At 43.0% G+C, this 15,385-nt stretch overlaps 1 pseudogene; it reads left to right on the forward strand.

The window, feature by feature from the left end:
* Positions 1-1,499: 1,499 nt before the first annotated feature.
* On the forward strand, positions 1,500-6,060 carry LOC123401935 (annotated as a pseudogene).
* Positions 6,061-15,385: the final 9,325 nt, after the last annotated feature.

Raw genomic sequence — 15,385 nt, forward strand, 5'->3', positions numbered from 1 at the left:
GATGGACATCACCATGATAGGTTTTCGTGCTTGTATGAATTTTTTTGTTTCCCATGCGATGTTCCCCAACACAATCTGCAGCCCTCGTGCGGATCCGGCTGCTCTCCCTCGAAGATCTCCCGCTGGCTGCTCTGATCTTGCTGCGAATCTTGCTCCCCGCCTCGCTCCTGGCCGATTCGCTCCTGTCCGGATCGAGGTCGCTGCTCCGCGTCCCGCTCGCGTCAACGCCCCGCTCCCGGCAGATCGAGGCACCCCCGGATCCAGAGGAGCACCAACGCTGGCCAGATCGGCAGATCAAATCCTCCCGCAAGTCCTGATGACTAGCGCTCCGTCCGGCTCGCTGCAGGAACTCGCCCGCACTGCACCAGCCAGCGCAACGCCCTCTGGCCTCTAGCGTACTGCACTTGGCCGGCTTCTGCTGATTTAGCCAGATGGTTGACTTCTCACAAAAGATGGCACGATGTTCTGGATATTTTTCCTTCTTTCGCTGACACCACATTGCTTGCATGGCTGTGTGGTAACCAGCGTTCTACTCTCCTGTTGTTACCACGTGTTGCTTTCCTACATACTTGCCGCTTCATGTGTTAGCTCTTTCCCGTAGCTACCTCCTTTGTCCGGTGTTGCATGCTTATGCACCTTGTTTGGTGTTGCATGCTCTTCTCGCTAGTTGTTTTCTAGTTTTCTATTTTTTCCGCTGCGTCCACCAAATCCGTTGATATTTTGTGTTTTCTCATGCCATGCGAGTCCACCATATCTTAGTCCGTCAGCCTTTCTCCAGTCCTGATCCTTTCTATGCAACTTTTGTGGCCTACTTGTCCTTGTTGTTTTCTATAGGATTGTATGGACTTCTTTTGCATTGTCGATCTACGTCCATCGTGCCTTATCCGCCGAGCTTCTTTCGCCGACGGTTGTCCTGGACTATGATTTTTCCGCGCAATGCTTTATTACCTCTGATGTGCCATCTTCTTTTAACAACCCACCTTTTCTTGATACTTATGTTGTATCTTCAAGTGATGCGGTGTCTACCTCTGATGTGCCATCTCTTCGTTCACTCCTTCGGCGACTCGATAAGTTTTGAAGACTCTTCATACTACGACGACACTCTCAAGACGCGGATTTGGATTATCATTGTTTTTTTTAGTATTACACTTCTTCAAATGCAATGCTATTGCATACGCTTTGCATTTGAGGGGGTGTTAGGAAGTATTAGTATCAGTCTAGAAGTCCTTGTTAGTCTATTAGTATTAGTCTAGGAGTCCTTATTAGTCTATGTTTACTTTCCTTGCACCTCAAGTCATGTGTAATATATATGCCCCTTGGGCCTTCAATCTATACCTAATAATAAAGAGGCTATTGATTCTGTCGGAAAATCCACCACGACATTTTTATATAAAAAAAAATCTGTAATTTTTGTTATTCAACCCGCAGTTCAAAACCGTTTTGTTCATGAATGACACAAGCGCACCCGACCCAAGCACACCTAATAATAAACGATCTTGATGGCCGCGTCTGGCTCTTCCCGCCGCCGCTCTCCATGGCCGGATCTCCCGGCAGAGCTGCTGGGCCTCGTGCTCATGCGGCTTCCGTCGCACGCCGACCGCGTCCGCCTACCCGCTGTGTGTCGCGTATGGCGCTCGGCCGCAAAGGCTGCAGCACCCGCTGCCGCCGCTGCTCCCCTGGCTAGCCCTCCCTGACGGCACCTTCCTCAGCCTCCCCGACGACGCCGTTTACCGTTTGCCCGTCCCAGACGACGTCTTCTCCGGATTCTCAACCGGAGGCGCGCTCTTCCTCATGCATGAAGACGGCAGCTTCTCCCTGATGTGCCCTTCCTCCGCTGCGACCGTCGATCTTCCTGAGCCACGGTTCTGGTTTTCAGGACACACGATCAGCAAGGTGGTGGTGTCCGATCACCTCGTTGCAGTTTTAGACAATTCGTGGGTTGCCGTGTATACTCGCGGCGGCGGCGACCTGGCAGCAGGGGCTAGCACAACATGCATGGCGTGGACGTCGCGTGCGCACAAATCCATCGCCGACATTGCACTCTTCCAAGGGAAGCTATATGTCCTTACCAGAGAAGAGGAGCTACATGTCCTGGACGCCGGGGATCCGCACATCACAAACATCTGCTGCATACGCAAAACACTGACCCGAGCCCTGAAGATCATGACCTCGACCATATATGGAACGGTGATTATTATGGCCCTGACATGCACATACGACGGGACTACCTCGTCGTGGCCGGAAATCAGCTACTAAGGGTGGAACTAACTACCATTATACCAGCAACAATATGTCAGCCATGGACTTACCAGTTCCATGTCTACGAAGCGGCAGACCTGAGCTGCGGCGATGGACAATGGAGGGATGTCAGTACGTTGATGGGGCGTGCACTCTCCGTCAGCCAAAGCTGCTCTGAGTCGGTCCCTGCTGCTGCGGGCAACCAATGTGGCCGCACCGGAGTTCAAGAAGACTGCATTTACTTCGTGTCCAAAAATGATACCATGTCCTGGGACTCGTGTAGAAACACAAGTCGTGAGAATCCCTTTCTCGACTCTGGTGTCTACAACATGAGAGACCGGATAGTATCACCTCTGCCCTTGGAGACATCAGCGGCATCCACGCTGAGTACGTGTGATGGTATGTGGGCTCCCGCTTGTCTTTTTCCCAAAACTTGATTTACGTCTGCCTTATAGTGGCAACCACATGTCCATAAGCCAAGATAGTTTATTGTTCCATATAATAATATTTCTGCTTCACGAACACTCCTGGCAATGAATTATAGCGTGCAACACTGATACATCCCTAGGATCGGCTGGCATCTGTTTCATGTCCGTGGATTGCACGGAGCCACGGAGCATGGTGTGTGCGGTCAACAACAACAATACAATGATGGACAACGTCTAGGAGGTTGACGGAATCTAGATGAGTAACTGGAAAAATCTCTCACCTAGAATTTTGTAGGCTTTTGTTGGTGTCGATTGCACGGTGAAATCATCCTTCACAATGCATGGTTCAAGCACTTGTTCGTCATGCAAGGTTCAAGCACTTGAGTCAGCACAACAAAAAAAATTCTTGAATGCTCATTTTGCAATTAGACCAGTCACCTTCTCACATAACTCTTTTGCCACCCAAGGCACCCACCTTATATCTTATTACGGGTCAACCGGTCAAAGGAAAGAAGGGGACACTTTGTAGATGGAAGAGGGTGTTGTGGCAGTTATTGTAAAGGAAGGAATGGAAGAAAAGAGAGGTGTTGAACATCGAAAAGTAAACTTGCATGTATCTCTTCCTATAATAATAATAATAATAATAATAATAATAAAGCACGTAGTGTTTCTGTCGTCCGTCGTGGCACTTTTGTGAAAATGCCCCTCCGTTTTTGAGGATTCAACCCGCAGTCCTTTTGTAAGTCAAGTCGAACCATTATTTTACGTTTTGCAAAAAAAACCTATATTTTATCCGAACTAACCCGAGTCCCTCTTTTAAATGACTATGAACCTTTTTTCCAGTTTTACATAAAACCCCCTTTCGTATAATCAAATTCTAATCAAGGTAGCCAGTTGACCTGTAGCATACACCTAAGTTTAAAAAAACATATAAAAAAGGTTTTGCAGGGAACCCTCGCATGGGCCGGCCCAACAATAGGCACCAACTATACTACGCTCTGCTCGGTGGAAAATAAACAGCACACCCATTTGGGCCAGCCCATGGGCGGGGGCCTGTTTTTGAGTTTTTCAACTATTATTTATCTCTTCCTTTTTATTTTTCTATTTCAAATAAATCAATAAAACTTTGGAAATTCAAAAAATTATATTTACATAAATGTTTGATAAAACATAAAATGTTTGCGAATTCAAAAATTGTTCAGGATTTTTTTAAAAATGTTTGCATATTAAAAAATCGTAATTTTGGAGAAAACATTCGTGAATAAAAAAAAGTCTATCATTTTGAGCAATTTCTTTAATGCAAATAAAAAAATATTTGATAATTCAAAAAATGAATTATTCGCCAATTCACAAGAAAATACTTGAAAATAGTTCGTAATATAATTTTTTTTGGCATTTTTCAAAAATATTTATAAATAGTAAAAAATGTTTTTGATTTTAAAAATATTCCCAAATTTGTAAAAATGTTCACGAATGATCGAATGTGTGCAGTTCAACAACAATGCTTCTGAGTCTTTTAGATTATATACCTGAGTGAATTTTGAAGAATTAATTGTCAGGGTGGATCGGAATATTAGAGTATATTTTAAAAAATGTTTCTTGAAATTCAGAATAATTCTTTGAGTTACCAAGTTTTTTGACAACCATGATATTTAAAAAAAATAATATGAACGTTGTTTCAACTTGTGAACTGTGAATAAAATTAAAATAAGAAATATTTTCTTGTATTTATGGACAAATTTTTTAAATCATGCGATGAGATATGAACATAATGTGGTCATCGCCATTGAAGATGGTATTTTTTTTCTCCGTTGCAACGCACGGACCCTTTTGCTAGTATAGATAAGTTGCTTATTCCTAACAAGCTGGAAGACGAACGGGAGGACATCTTCCACAAAATCCCGTCACAGACATTGATCAAACCAGGCACGTAGGGCTGGTTGGCTATAACCATGGTCCTTTCAACCTTGAGTGAAGTGGATCTCTGAATCCTATTTGACTGAAATAGTTGAGTGGTGGAGCCAAGGCTGCTAGGTATGGCTGGCTGGCTATAAGGATGGTCCTTTCAACCTTGAGCGAAGTGGATCTGAATCCTATTTGGCTGACATAGTTGAGCTTGTCTCCAAACAATTAACCTGGCTGCCCTATCACACACTGCGCTCAGTCCTCCATTGCCTCGACTTCAACCCTCCGCCCGATGAACTCACCTTGTCAGTTCCGTCCACACATCTGCTGCAGATCCTAAAGTAGCACTGACTCCTGTTAATTAGACTACTCCTCTCAGGTCCTTCCTAATCACCAAGTAGCGCTCATGCCCTGGCACACTTTACAATCAACATCTGGAATCTGCAATCAAAATTCACGCACATGCACATACCCTGGTATAAGATAGTTTCTCCGATCTAAAAAAGATGGTAGAGGCAGGTGGGACGAGGTTCTAGACATCCGTCTACTCGCTGAGCTAGGCCACGATCGGAATCGGTGAAACTGTCTGATCCGTGGCGAAATATTGCTTTCTGTCCAATGGCACTACGAGGACAGTGGTGATTCAGATCCAGTCTGATTGAGGAGGTTGAGGAGAGACTGGTGCCGGCGGGGTCGCCGTCAAATGGCACTACGAGGACGGTGGTGGAGGTGGCACAGGGGAAGCCCAGTTTAGTGAGCACTGAAGGTCAAATCTCGGAGATGCTTGCAATAGCGGTGGTGAGAAGGGAGAGCTCGCCTCTGGGCTTTCGACTGAAAGATGAATCCCAGGCCCCCGGCTGGAATAAAAGGTTGGGAAAATGCAAGATAGTTCCAGCATGAATGGCTGATTTTAGAAAAATAGGATTACATGGTTGTAAGATCATCAATAATTTTCTGAACCAAGCGACTCAGTGCTAGCAGCATGCAGATTATTAGTTGGATGTGCAGCATGTTGTTTAGTGGATTCAGGTAATTGACAGAAGTGGTGTGAATGATGTAGGCTGAGAATTGGTGCTGCTGCCCCTAGCAGGACACCTTGCCCATCTCGGTAAGTGCTTTCGAGAAGGCGATTAGGTGGTTCGTAGAAAACCTGACTGATAATGTTATAACTCCAGTGTTAGGAAATAGCTTTGACTGGCTCGGGAAGGCGTCTGATTTCTACACCTTGTATTCTTGGGAGAAGAGTTTTGGGATCAAATATGGGAAAAGACAGCTGAATGTTGAGAGGACAAAGTGCATGCTGGGAATTGTGCGCGGTTGCTCGGTAAGCAAGTCACACTAATAGCATGGTTTTCTTTCGACATATTATTAGTTGCTGTTGTTTTGTAGTTTCTGCATTCTGAAAAAAATTTGATTACATATGCAGGGTAAAGCTGGCGTTGAGAACACAAGGTCTTGCCGTTGTGAATGTCCGGCACTGATAACTTAATTGGGATGAAGGCAGCCGTGGAACACCTTGTGATAGTTCATTTTGTCCGCTCTACAATGTAAATGCAGATGTATTGCCTATAGTGTGTTTCTATTCTATCAGTGAGCATTCTGGTTCTAATGGTAGGGTACTAATGCACATACTCCCTCCCTTTCGGTTTATAGGGCTTACCTCAAAATTTTAGTTTTTCCATTTTATAAGCCTCAGTTTGATTGCTCCCCATCATAGTTCAGATTTCAAGGTCCATTAATTCTTTGCATGCAAAGATTAATTGGGTATTTTTCAAGGAAAAAAATAGCGCGCTATTTGAAATAGCGCAGCCTTCAAAAAAACGCTATGAACGAAATAGCGTGCTAATAGCGCGCTATTTTACAAAATAGCGTGTCACAAAACATTGTTCAGGTTTCAGCATATAGCAACTTATCACTAGTAGAAAACAGGGCATCAGTTCCGGTTCTAAAGGGCCTTTAGTCCCAGTTCTGCAACCGAGACAAAACGATCAAGACTAATACCGATCACTTTTAGTCCCGGTTGGCTTACGACGCGTGACTAAAGGAGTTCCACGTGGCCGCCGTGGGATGCCTGGCAGGAGGACATGTAGTCCCGGTTGGTAACACTGACCGGGACTAAAGGGCAGCCACGCGTCAGCAACTGCCAGGCTTTGGGGCTTTTTTTAAAAGGAAGGGTTTAGGGGTTTTCATATTGTGTTTCCCCTTTTTATTTATGTGTTTACCATTTTTATTTTATGATTTTCATTCAACCCGACACTAGCTACTATACATATAGCAATGAAAGAACCATTACACAACATCGTCATGATCAATATATAGAAAGAACCATCAATATCACTTGAAAGTTGTTCAACTTAAGAAACAAATAACATCAATGTATCACATTCATCTTAACATACTAATTAATTAACTAATAGTTCTCCAGCTGATAGTTCTAAACATGGTCAACAACAACCATCATCTGATAGCCCTTACGGTTGCTCTTCCTTATAGTGATTACCACAAGGGTGTCCACCCTTAATTATCTCTTTTCCTTAGTGAACTCACGCCAGCCGGCCTTGTGGAATGATATGCGCCCGTCGTCGTCTGTCTTGTATTGGACGTTCGTGACATGTCCTCTTGGTCCATGGATTACTCCAGCAGTGCTGACGGCGGGGATGTCCACTCTGGAAAACATCTTCAATGGTAACTTGTGAAGACCCCATGAGAAAATAGAGAGCATAGAATGTTAGGCATTTCACCCTACTTGGTTATGACCAAAAAGAGATGAAAGAATATAAAACATCTCACCATAACTTTTTCCACCATGTTTGTTTTCGTTAGACGGTGCACAAAGGGCTTCCTCAAGAACGCTGAAGAGGATGATAACATTTCTTTCAATCAAAACTAGCTTTATCATCCCGAGTAAGCTTCTTCATCCTTTGAGAAAAAAATTGCAGAAAGGATAGGACCATCATCTTCATCTTTGATGTCCTCCTCTTCATCTTGGTTGTCCTCATTTTCATCTTGCTTGTCCTCATTTTCATCTTGGATGTCGATGTCATCTTGGTCATCGTCATCATCATCGCTTTGGAACCTATTCACCTCTCCTATTAAGGAAAAAGCTATGAGTTCTCCTTTAAAATTGTTCACGACAATGTACTGCTCCCATCCATCACCATATATGATAGTTTTATTCTTTCCTTTGCGTAGATCCAATTCGAATTCGCGCTCCTCATCATCCACAAAGTACAACACATTAACATATGAATTGTTGACGTCCTTCCTTATGTTGCATGGAACACACTATGCAACCGTTAATAATCAACAATAAAGTCAGTAAAATAGTTAAACAAATGATCAAAATTCAATATAAATTCAAGTTAAAGACCGTTACCACTGATTTTTGAAATCCCTTTCTCAAAAATACCCTGAACTGCACTGCTGTTTCAAGACTGTCCAGACATGAATTTTGGCAAACCTTGCAGGTCTTACGCCTCATGCTCCCTAATAATAAGCCCAAGCATTTGTCAAACGTAGCTTCACATTTTCATTTCAAAAAAAGACTTGCTTCACATTTTCATTTAACAAAAATAATATCTTCATATTTTCATTTAAAAAACAGAGCACATTTCCACAAAACATCTCATCTCTCAAAATGAAAGCTTCACATATTCATTTCGAAACTCATCATGCATATGCAAAATTTAACATTGATTTCTCTATCTAAAAAAACAGAGCACATCTAAAAAGTTATGGCGGGAGCAGTCGCAGCAGGGGCGAGCATGGCCAGAGTAGTGGCAGCAGGGGGGCTTGGGAAAGGGGGGAACTCACTAGGGGCGCGGGGATGGAGCTGTGGAGGCCGGCGACGACGAGGAGGGGGCTCGGGGAAACGCGGCGACGGGGAGGAGGGCGCACAAGGAGGTCCGGCGTCGGTGAGGGTCAACAGGCTCGGGGACGGCAGGGCGTCAGCGAGGGGCGATCACTACAAGAAATATGCTTATACATGACGTTCTTTAGGATTTCGTTGATGAATTCATCGTAAATCTATGACGATTTCGTCCGAGATTGTCGTAAGCCGTTTGAGGGGATCAAATCTACATATAAATTACGACGATGTGAGTCAAAAATGTCGTAATCGCATAAGATGAGATCGTCATAACTTTTACGACGATTATAAAAATGTCGTAACATGTTTTAACTATGTTGACATGTCACTCGTGTGTCCATTCTATCCCACCTCGTCCTAGTTTGTGAAGCAACCTACTATTTTTGTCATTCCAAAAATTCTCGAAAAATTCTCATAAATACTTTGGATCATATATTCCTCAAATATGTGAAAACCCTCCCTTCCATAGTTCAAAAATAATTCAGCAATATTCATTTTCCTATTTTGTTCAGAATAGCACTTTGTGAAGGAAGTGCTATTTCTATTTCTTTGATTACCCTCATATTTTTTGGGCACTCTTTCCTATCCAAATCATTGCCTCATGAAAACTTTCGTAATGGTTTGCCTAGTAAATCTTTCTCAGCAAATTTCCAAAGTTTGTGTTCAGCCAACAGCTTTGTGAAGGAAGTACTAGATAGGAATATCCTGATGAGTTGCATTTTTTCCACATCTTCTATGTGCCCAAAACATAGCTCTCCCCAAAATTTTAGGCCCATCTAACAATCCATGTGAGATCATCATCCAATCTTTGTTTCTGGTAATATTTTCATTTTGTGAAGCAAGTACATTTTATATTGCTTTATAGTTGATGAAAATTTACCACGGGATGAAACTGAGCATATAACCTCACTCCACCAAATTTTAGCTCATCTAATTCAACCAGTTTCCCTCAATATTTTCCTCAATATTCTGTTCAGTAGAGAGCATTGTGAAGGAAGTACAATTTTGTTTATCTAAATTTTATGAATATTTTACGGTGCCTTAATGTGCTCAAATTATCCTCCTCCTCCAAATTTTAGCTCAATCCAATTATCTATGTGAGCCCAGTTTCAATTACAATTTTCTGTTCAGATTGACACATTGTGAAGAAAATGTCACTTTGGCATGTCCAAATGGTATATTTTTTTACAGTGCCTTCATATGTCCAAATTAACATCATACACCAAATTTTAGCCCAATCCATTCTTACATTTGATCCCAGCTTCAACATCCATATTTTTGCACAGTGTGTTACTTTGCAAAGCAAGTGTCACCTAGATTCATCCATTTAAGTTAAAAATTTGCCAAGAGAGTCTACTTAGTAGATGATCATCCTCAGACATAATTTAGGCCCATTGTCTATGTGCATTACCCGCACCGCTAATCAAACACTTGGCTGCTAATTCATGTTTGAGCTTAGTTCAGTCTCCTCGTGAAATTCTTCTATTGTATTCTTTTTCCTAACACCTACCGAGGGATTGTCCAACCCACCAGACATGCCTATTTCACCTAGAACGCGTGGCAACGTAACGGTCAGGCGATGACCATGCAGCTGACATGCAAGTTCACGCGCTCTGGAGCTAAGGCCCTCGACCACCATCCAAACCTCGACGTCAAGCCACCACACCATGTATTTTTGATTAAATAGATAGTTATGTACCTATAAATGATTTTTGGGAAAATAAAGAGCAAACTATAATGCAGTTGCAATTCAAATTTAACCCGCTTCCAGCTGAATCGACATAAATTTGTCTTTTTCACGAGAGGTGGATAAAAGCTTTTAACACGCAACCATTTTGTAAATTGTACATTAAATATGGCCTAGTATTTTAAAAAAATGATTTGGTCCAATTTTGAAACAATATACGGTAGGTCCTTCACCAAAAAAATCATTTTGGACACTTGAAAAATGGAAAATGATTTTTTACATACAAGGAAAATGAAAACTTACTTAATCAACATTGTTTTCCATTCCAATATGCACCTTTATGCATAATATTATATCATTTCAACAAACTATGTCATGAATGTGGCCATAAGATTGATCATTTGGCTTGAAAGCCATGAATCTTCACACATGATAGCCCATTTCTAAGAACAGTTTTTAAAAATAGTTGTCGTATTACAAGTTTATTATTTTTTCTGCTAACTTTGTCACATATAATGACATAATGCAAAGGTTTTCCATTTTTTGGTTTTTTTGAATTTTTCATGCCCATTTTAAAATGCGATCAAAACAGCGGGTATGACCGTTCCTACCTAGTGGTTGAATCTTGGATATATTTTGGTGTTTCTCTGATTAAATAGATATTTGTGTACCTAGATATGATTTTTGGGAAAATAAAGAGCAAACTATAATGTAGGTGCAGTTCAAATTTGACCCGCTTCGAGCTGACTCAACGAAAATTTGTCTTTTTCACCAGAGGTCGATAAAAGCCTTCAACACCCAACCATTTGGTCAATTGTACATTAAATATGTCAAAAATGATTTGGTCCAATTTTGCAACAAATATACGGTAGGTCCTTCACGAAAAAACTCATTTTGGATACTCGAAAAATGAAAAATGAATTTTCCGTCCAAAGAAAATGAAAACTTCCTTAGGCAACATTGTTTGTCATTCCAATATGCACCCTTGTGCATAATATGAGATCATTTAAACAAACTATGCCATGAATGTGGCCATAAGATTGATCATTTGGCTTGAAAGCCATTAATCTTCACACATGATAGCCCATTTGTAAGAACACCTTTTAAAAATTATTGCCATATTACAATTTTATTATTTTACCTGGTAACTTTATCACATATAATGACACAATGCAAAGGTTTTCCAATTTTTGATTTGTTTTGAATTTTTCATGCCCATTTAAAATGTGGTCAAAACGATGGGTATGACCATTCGTAGCTAGGGCTTTGGTTTTGCAAATATTTTGGAGTATCTATGAAGAAATAGATACTTTTGTACCTAGAAATGTTTTTTGAAAAAAATAAATAGCAAACTATGAGGGAGCTGCAGTTCAAATTTGACCTGCTTTCAGCTGAATCGGTAGAAAGTTTTCTTTTTCACGAAAGGTGGATAAAAGCTTTTGACACCCAACCATTTGGTCGATTGTATATTAAATATGTATTAGTATTTGAGAAAATTGATGAAGTCTAATTTTGCAACAAATATTTGGTAGGTTCTGTTGGGGAACGTTGCATGGGAAACAAAAATTTTCCTACGCGCACGAAGACCTATCATGGTGATGTCCATCTACGAGAGGGGATGAGTGATCTACGTACCCTTGTAGACCGTACAACAGAAGCGTTAGTGAACGCGGTTAATGTAGTGGAACGTCCTCACGTCCCTCGATCCGCCCCGCGAACAATCCCGCGATCAGTCCCACGATCTAGTACCGAACGGACGGCACCTCCGCGTTCAGCACACGTACAGCTTGACGATGATCTCGGCCTTCTTGATCCAGCAAGAGAGACGGAGAGGTAGAAGAGTTCTCCGGCAGCGTGACGGCGCTCCGGAGGTTGGTGATGACCTTGTCTCAGCAGGGCTCCGCCCGAGCTCCGCAGAAACACGATCTAGAGGAAAAACCGTGGAGGTATGTGGTCGGGCTACCGTGGAGAAGTCGTCTCAAATCAGCCCTAAAACCTCCGTATATATAGGTGGGAGGGAGGGGACCTTTCCTTGGGGCTCAAGGAGCCCCAAGGGGGTCGGTCGAGTCCAAGGGGGAAGGTTCCCCCCCCCCAAACCGAGTTGGACTTGGTTTGGTGGGAGGGAGTCCTTCCTTCCCTTCCCACCTCCTCCTTTTTTCTTTTCTCCTTGATTTTCTTCTCTAGGCGCATAGGGCCCTCTTGGGCTGTCCCACCAGCCCACTAAGGGCTGGTGTGCCACCCTCAAGGCCTATGGGCTTCCCCAGGGTGGGTTGCCCCCCCGGTGAACTCCCGGAACCCATTCGTCATTCCCGGTACATTCCCGGTAACTCCGAAAACCTTCCGGTAATCAAATGAGGTCATCCTATATATCAATATTCGTTTACGGACCATTCCGGAAACCCTCGTGACGTCCGTGATCTCATCCGAGACTCCGAACAACATTCGGTAACCAACCATATAACTCAAATACGCATAAAACAACGTCGAACCTTAAGTGTGCAGACCCTGCGGGTTCGAGAACTATGTAGACATGACCCGAGAGACTCCTCGGTCAATATCCAATAGCGGGACCTGGATGCCCATATTGGATCCTACATATTCTACGAAGATCTTATTGTTTGAACCTCAGTGCCAAGGATTCATATAATCCCGTACGTCATTCCCTTTGTCCTTCGGTATGTTACTTGCCCGAGATTCGATCGTCAGTATCCGCATACCTATTTCAATCTCGTTTACCGGCAAGTCTCTTTACTCGTTCCGTAATACAAGATCCCACAACTTACACTAAGTCACATTGCTTGCAAGGCTTGTGTGTGATGTTGTATTACCGAGTGGGCCCCGAGATACCTCTCCGTCACACAGAGTGACAAATCCCAGTCTTGATCCATACTAACTCAACTAACACCTTCGGAGATACCTGTAGAGCATCTTTATAGTCACCCAGTTACGTTGCGACGTTTGATACACACAAAGCATTCCTCCGGTGTCAGTGAGTTATATGATCTCATGGTCATAGGAATAAATACTTGACACGCAGAAAACAGTAGCAACAAAATGACACGATCAACATGCTACGTCTATTAGTTTGGGTCTAGTCCATCACGTGATTCTCCTAATAACGTGATCCAATTATCAAGGAACAACACCTTGTTTTTAATCAGAAGACACTGACTATCTTTGATCAACTGGCTAGCCAACTAGAGGCTTGCTAGGGACAGTATTTTGTCTATGTATCCACACATGTAAATGAGTCTTCATTCAATACAATTATAGCATGGATAATAAACGATTATCTTGATACAGGAATTATAATAATAACTATATTTATTATTGCCTCTAGGGCATAATTCCAACAGGTTCTTCACAAAAAAACCTGAGTTTGGGCACTCAAAAAATGGAAAATGATTTTTTTCATCCAAACAAAATGAAAACTTTCTTAGGCAACATCATGACACTCAAAATGTGGTATAATATTTTTGAATAATGGTGTAGTCCAATTTTGCAACAAATATTTAATATTTTCTATTTTTCAGAGATTTGGATAAAAAAATAGCGTTTTGAGCCGGCCAATGAGAGACGAGAAACTGCCTTCATGTGGATCACCCAGTTGGATGCGATGTGAGCCATCCATCCACATCCATCCAATGGAGGAGCCTCTCCTGAGAAAGCACAACCCTAACCACCCACACACTCACCCACCCTTCCTCAGTTTCCAGATCCGATCGAGCCATCGGCCATCGACTCCTTCCTCCCCCTCCCCACCACCAACACCTTCGGCCGATCCCTGCGCCCTCAGTCGCCAGATCCCGCGAGCTCCCACCCCACCCCCTCTCGTGCGTGCGTGCGCGCTCCCTGCGAGCTCCACTTTGGACCTCAACTACCGCCTAGCCCAGCGACCGCCGATTCGGTCCTCTAATCGAAAGCAACCAAACCAAGCATGGCGGCGGCGACGACGAAGATAGCGCCGTCCATGCTCTCATTGGACTTCGCCAACCTCGCCTCGGAGGCCAAGCGCATGATCCGCCTCGATGCTGACTGGATCCACATGGACGTCATGGTATGATCCGCCCGACCATCCCCCTCCCCTCTCCCCCACAATGTTTCCTAACCCTGCCCGACGAGCACCAACAAGTAGCGCATGCGGTGCCGGCCTTTGGTTCATCCAGGAGTAGGATTGGTCCGCGTAGCGCACTGTAACGGAGTTCGTCAGGCAAGGTAGGGATGATAAGATTGAACTACTGAATTACTGATTCAGAGGAGTTGCCGTGCTTTTTTTGTTTCTGCACGCAACTATGGCTTGCACAACATAGGCGATTCGGTATAATCTGGTTTCTGCTGCTGAAAGATTAGTCTGAACATCGTTTGTTCAGAGCGTGTGCACCGTCAGGTTCACGTTAGTTCCCGTCTGCCTACTAGTATGTGCTAGGAGTATTTTGCAAGCGTACCAGTACGTACTAGTCGTGGTAACTTGCCTGTCACGTGCATCTGATACAAGTTCAGTTAATCTTGTTCCTCTCGACGGTTGTGCCTCGTTTCATTCTTCTATTAGACAGGGATTGCATTCATTGACCATGGACATTTCAAGCTTGGAAGTTCATTTGTGTTATGCTCATCCTGTTCCTTTTCCATCTTGCAGGATGGGTGAGTTGGTATCTGATTTCCGCTGCGGGTGCGATACATGTTAGAATTTATTTTGTTCATAATCATATTGTTTTATAACATGCAGATGGTGGCCTTCATTCTTGTTTTGTTGCGAGGTCCAGGATGAAGAAGTCAGAAGAAGCAAGGCATGCCAGATCTTGCAAAATACTCTAGTGAAGAAACCGCTCAAGATAGAACAATTGTCTATTTGCTCCTTTCATGGTTGTGTACTGGATGTGCTTCCTTTCCAAAATGAGAGAAGAATCACTTCCTCTTGCTAGGAATTTAGCTCGTTTCAGCACTTGGTAAGGTGATTTTTTCCAAAATGAGAGGAGTTTTAGATCAAGGTGTCCTCTTTACAGCTGAACAAGTTGTCCTGGTTCTAAGTTCTTTCTTTGTAGCACACTGTTATGTGATAGCACTTGGTTTAGTAGCAGATTTTGTGCATTTGGTTGTGTAATTTTGTACCAGATTGTGCTACAGGTTTGGTAGCAAATTTTGGTTGTGCTACAAGTTTTGGCTATATTATCAGATCTTGAAATGCGCTTCAAACTTTGTGGTGTGGGTTGTCATTTAGAGATGCTTCACATTTCTGTGTATGGGCTTCAAAGTTGTATG

This window comes from Hordeum vulgare, chromosome 1H (genome assembly GCF_904849725.1).
Source record: "Hordeum vulgare subsp. vulgare chromosome 1H, MorexV3_pseudomolecules_assembly, whole genome shotgun sequence".
Lineage (NCBI taxonomy): Eukaryota > Viridiplantae > Streptophyta > Magnoliopsida > Poales > Poaceae > Hordeum > Hordeum vulgare.